Here is a 6,000-nt window from a genome sequence, read left to right on the forward strand (position 1 = left end):
CCAGTTCTTGGAGAAAGAGCCTACACCCTTGAATCTGGGCAGCATCTTACTCTGCCCCAGAAGGTGACTGGTCCAGGGCCTATCTGTGTACTGCTGTGGCCAGTCAGATGGAGTACTGGCTGCTGCTTGGTTGTAAGGAGGTGGTGTAAGTGCTTCTATGAAGCTGACTATCCACCAACTATGCATAATAATGAGAGGGAAGCAGGCATTTAAAAAATAAAAATTTCCGTGCTCTGATCTATTTGTGATGTGCTACCTTTCAGTGGGGTATAGCCTAGCAGTCATGGTCAGCCAGAGGGGTCAACCGAGCAGAACTATGCTCCACTTTAGAACGGTTGAGCCCACAGGCTTCAGAGGGGATCATTTGTAAGAAGCAATTCCTCCTCCTAATCTTGTACTTAAAAATTCCTGAGGGGCTAGTGACCTCTGTGAATGTGCACCTTATAATAGGAGTTTGTTTATACCTACATTTGACAGCCTGGAATTTGAGCGATAAGCTGCTAGATGGGAGCTTGTTTTTGCCTAAACATTACAAAAGGGTAGGAAGGTGATGACCACAAAAAATTACTACTGAACATGGTAGAAATTTCTAATTGGTTCCAGATCAAGAAAAGAGGACGATGTACTCATTAGCACCTTTAATCCATTCTGGAGAAATTCTAAATGGATCTACCTTCCAGTACAATATATATTTTGGTGATGTATGTATTACTGCTAAGGGAGTGTCCTCTCATGCTATGAAAACCACTGATGTGATTGCTGCGGCTCCTCCTTTTATCCTGTAGGTTTACTTGAAGGCAAATCTTCTCTATCTGGGGTGCTACCTTGACGTCTGCAAAAATAAAATTACGAGTAAGTAATCTTTGTGCTCAATAAAAAAAAAAGCTCAATAAAAAAAATAAAGGTATGTTAATGTTGGTTTCCAGGACATGGGTCCTGAAATCATACCAGGAGGTAGTATTTCTCATCCTCTATAGCAGGGGTCTCCAACGTGTAGCTCGGGAGCCACATGTGGCTCGTGGTCCCATGAATTGTGACTCGCTGAGGTCTGCCAGCTTGGTGCATTAGCTCCAGTTCTACAAACAGATATGAAGAGCACATCTGAAAATGGTGAATTTTGTGATTAGCCCTGCACAGAAGAGCAGATCTGGATGCACATATACTGGTCTTAGGGGTTTTGAGATGATTTAAATATGGTACACTGGAGACAAGATGACACCACTTGTGAGAGGAGGTTATTGAAGCTGGATGAGACAGTGTCTTGGGAATGTTTTATAGGAGAATACTGAATGGGGGTATTGTAGGAACCCCTGGATCTTTGTATACTGCTTTGGGGTGATTGATTTTTGTGGAAAAGCTTTGGTTACCCTTATGCCTGTAATGGGGGCTTTGGTTGCCACTATTGAGAGGGGGTATGGAGCTGAATGTGGCTCGCGACCCTCTCAATCAAGACTGGATGTGGCTCTCGACTCTATCTCAGAGCTGAATCTGGCTCTCAAGGTCAGAAACGTTGGGGACCTCTGCTCTATAAGGACAAGGACACACAAGAGGTTAAATAGCCCCTCCCACCCTCAAGCATCAGTGTTTTTCCTATCCCTGTGAAGGGCAGGGCCAATGTTGGGGTCAGGCAGATCAGGCAGCCACTGTGAGCCCCCTGCTCCTCCAGGGGCCCCCAGCCAGTGGCCGCTAAGGGGCCCCTGAGTAAGAAGTGCCCGGCGCCCTCTCCCCGCATCGCGCATTCATCTGATCGGCATCATAGATGCCGATGAAGTTGAAAGCAGTGATGGAGGAGAGGACATCATGTGACGCTCCCTCTCCCATCACTCCCTCTCTCTGCCTGTGACTCAGCATGTTTCAGCAATGGAGCTGATGAAGGCTGAGATGCTCTGTAGAATGCAGAAGTCAGATCAGCTGGAGAACGAGGAGGAGAGGTAAATTTTGTGTGTCTGCATTATAGTGTGTATATTTGTGTGTGTATCTGCTGCACGATAGTGTGTGGGAGGACTGCACTATGCACACTACGGTGTATGTGGGGGGCTGCATTATGCTGTGGGGGTGGGGCCTGCATTATAATGTGTGTGGCTGCATTATACTGTGTTGGGGGAGGTGGCATTACAGTGTCCGGAGGAGGCTGCACTGTTTGTGAGGGTGGGGCCTGCATTATACTGTGTGTGGCTGCATTATACTGTGTGTGTGTGTGGGGGGGGGTGCATTATACTCTACAAAGGACCAAGGGAAGTGCATTTTACTATAAGTACTATATGGGACCTGCATTACTATATGGGACCTGCATTGGACTCTGTACCAATCAGTCTTCCTCAGCCGGAGTAAGGGTAGGTGCACACGGTCAGTAAACTATGTGGGGTTGGATGTTGTGTACTTGTACAGTGGCCAGATGTTACAGCATAGTGGATTGGATTTCAAGAAATCCCATGCCCACTATGCGTGCACAGACACCCGTGGAGATGGACATGCAGCGTGACTTTCCAGAACGCAGCATGTCAATTTATCTCGGTCTCTGCAAGATAAATTTCAACCGTACAATGTATTGGATGCAGTGATTCCGCACGGTTCAATGAACACATATGGATTCACCTGTGTTCAATAGCCGGCAGTGGACACGTTCAGTAATTGGCAGCGCTCTGGACTCAGCACGTGTACACCTACCCTAAGGGGGCCGGGAAACAAGTATCGAACAAATTCAATATTGTTGATCATGCTCGTTTAGCGGCCTGAACTTAGTGCTTGTAAATGCAACAGAAATGTTTGTGTGATGGTGCGATACGTTAACATTTGGGGCCCCACTTTAAACTTTTGTCCAGGGCCCCACTTTGTCAAAAACCGGCCCTGGTGAATGGCAGACGCATGACAAGTACGCTTAGGCTACTTTCACACTAGCGTCGGGCCAAGGTCCCCGACGCTAGCGTTGTCCCCGCCGCACAACGGGGGCAGCGGGTGCATTTTTCCCACGCATCCGCTGCCCCATTGTGAGGTGCGGGGAGGTGGGGGCGGAGTTCCGGCCGCGCATGCGCGGTCGGAAAAAGCGGACCGTCGGGAGCAAAAAACACATGTAAGGTTTTTTTTCTCCCGACGGTCCGCTACCACACGCCCAAGCGTCGCAAAACGGACGCGACGTTTGGCAATGCGTCGCAAATGCGTCGCTAATGTTAGTCTATGACGAAAAAACGCATCCAGCAAGAACTTTTGCTGGATGCGTATTTTCGGCAAAACGACGCATTTGCGACGTATTGCAGTTAACGCTAGTGTGAAAGTAGCCTTACATGAGCAAAGATCTTACAGCCCAGACGGACAAAGGAAAATTATAGAGTTTGTCCTTTCCTTCCTCCTGGCAAGAGGTTGATGGTCGACAAATCTCTGTCCAGAGGTCCTTCGGCTTTGCCGATCAAACCATGGATGTTGCTCCTGGTAATAGCCGCTTCACTCTATGGAGGGCTCTTGGCTCCTTGCCTCTGATTCCTGATGCACGAACAAGCGCAAAGGTCAGCTTTTGGTGACTCGTTCTTGCATGCATTCCAAGATGAAACGCATTTCTGGTTTCCAGAGGAAGAGCACAGAATACTGCTCTAGCTGGGACTGCTACAAAGGCGCAGCTCTAATTAGGTGTACACAAGCTGCATATGGAACAATCTACTAATGGTGAATCACTGGGTGGAAGCCAGGTAAGGGATATTATTCTGATCTTGGCTTCGGCATTACCAGTACAGCTGACTGCTCATGATGGAGGGATCAAATCCTGGTTTTTCTGACCTGCCTACAGAGCTGTCTCTAGGTCAAGATAAAGGAACCCCCAGAAAATCTACCTCAACTACTAAAGTGACAGTCAAAAGATGCACCACATGTGAAACCGTGAGAAGTATATTGGAACTAGTCATGATCAGACTATATCGCCAAGATGGTAAAGGAGAAACAATCCTCTTTCATGATGGATATAAAGTCAATGACCAGAGAAGAGGTACAGAGCATGGTATCTAATCTCCCCTCATTCAACCGAGATTATGCCCAGTTATAAGAAACCCAGATAAAAGCGAGAGCGGGCAGCAGTGGCTGAAGGGAGTATTCATCAGTTGGCACCTGTGCTATAAATATATTAAAATAATGGAATGGGTTCAACCAGCCAGGCAACACTATCTGTGGGATATAAATTTTTGGAGAACAAAGAGTCAAAAAATGGCCCCAAAAAAATTAACATTAAAATATGTTTATTAGTAGTTCAACTTTACATATAAGCACATACATAGCACATGTAGAAAAAGCTTCATGTAGTGAAATAGTGATTTGTGACTGTGTCCTTTGGTGCAACCAATACACCAGGTTCACAGATCAGGGCTCAATTGTAATCAGAATATAAGCTATATGTTGCAGCACAAATGGCAATAAACTCCATATAGATAAGGAGAGTTAGATCTAATACATGGCAGTCAAAACAAGTGTTAGCATCTATCAATGGTGCTGATCATATGACCATACATGTATATATATATCTTGCAACTTATAGAACATAAAAGTGTAAAGGCTAATTACCCATGAGTGTTCAGATCAGCCCTGTCCGGATCCTGGATGTGTACCCCAACACGCGTTTCGCGTCTATGTGTAACCGCTTCCTCAGGGGGCGTGGTTAAAACGGAATCCTGATCTAATATATAGCATGACCAAATCCGGTCATGTGACCACCAGGTGCGCTAACGTGGAACGCAGAATCTACATCCTCACTGTGTTCCAAGCCTCAGACCCGGCGGCTAGACCCGGTCATGTGAGCGGGCTGGCGCCACGCCCACAACACATAACACAGGATCGCCGCCGAGAAAGAAGCCCGAAACTGCAAGAATTGCATACCCACGTATAAAGTGACTTTGTGCTCATGAGGTAGTTGGTTCAGTGCAATAATTGTAGTGATGTTAAAAGCCTTAAATGTTTAGGCATCATAAGGAAAGTGCGCATGCGTGAGCAGTGATTAAAAAAAGAAAAAAGACATGCCTAATAATCTGCTATACTCCCAGGTTTACCCTACGACCACCGGATCGAGGTACAGAAAATGTCCCTGGGTAACAGACCACACATGTCAAAGTGCAATAAGTGCGTGATACATTTAAGCTTATTCCAATACGCATAATATTTACGCTAATTTACATACTATTACTCACACAACAAGAGAAAAAGAAAAAAAGGGGAAAGCAACAAAACCATAAAAATACACTAAGGTCATAATAACTGCAAATTAACCCACAGGCCAGTAGGGCTATACAAATCTAAATATGAGGGTATTATATACGTAATACCTATACATGGATATATTAGCACTATAGAGGAGAATATAGTAATGTTATTATTATTTATATATAGGTGACACAGTCCGTCTTTATTTGTCAATCTTCTCCTCTTCCAGGTGATAAATGTTATTCTTATCCATATACGGTACATCTTCTCCCCATAAGTCCTCCCGGCATGGGTAGTGATGCAGAAAACAGACCGAAGGTATGAACACACTAAAGGTACCAGATCAAAAATTACCGAATTAAAAACTGACAGGTAAATAGCAGAGACACAAGGTGGAATACTAATTACTAATGACCCCGGGCATAAAATTTAAAGAAAGGAAGAGAACCCATGTGCCTCATTCAGGCCCCTAGGTATCATGGTTCCGAGAGTGTTAATCCAGCGGCACTCACGTTGTGCCAAAATGCGCTTGATATCCCCCCCTCTGATGCCACAGGAAACGTGATCAATTCCTCGTGCCATAAAGGATTTAGGGTTGCAATCATGAAACTGTCTATAGTGTCGTGGTATAGTCTTCAATTTCAAAGGTTCTTTCTCATCTTTGGCTGCCATTATATCACGCACATGCTCGCGTATTCGCGTACCCAGTCGGCGTGAGGTGAGCCCAACATATACTTTAGGACAACTACACACAGCATAGTATATGACCTGCGTAGTATTGCAGGTTATGTGGTAGTTGATTTTAAAAGTCCTTGTACCATCGAC

This window comes from Ranitomeya variabilis, chromosome 1, assembly GCF_051348905.1.
Source record: "Ranitomeya variabilis isolate aRanVar5 chromosome 1, aRanVar5.hap1, whole genome shotgun sequence".
Taxonomy (NCBI): Eukaryota; Metazoa; Chordata; class Amphibia; order Anura; family Dendrobatidae; genus Ranitomeya; species Ranitomeya variabilis.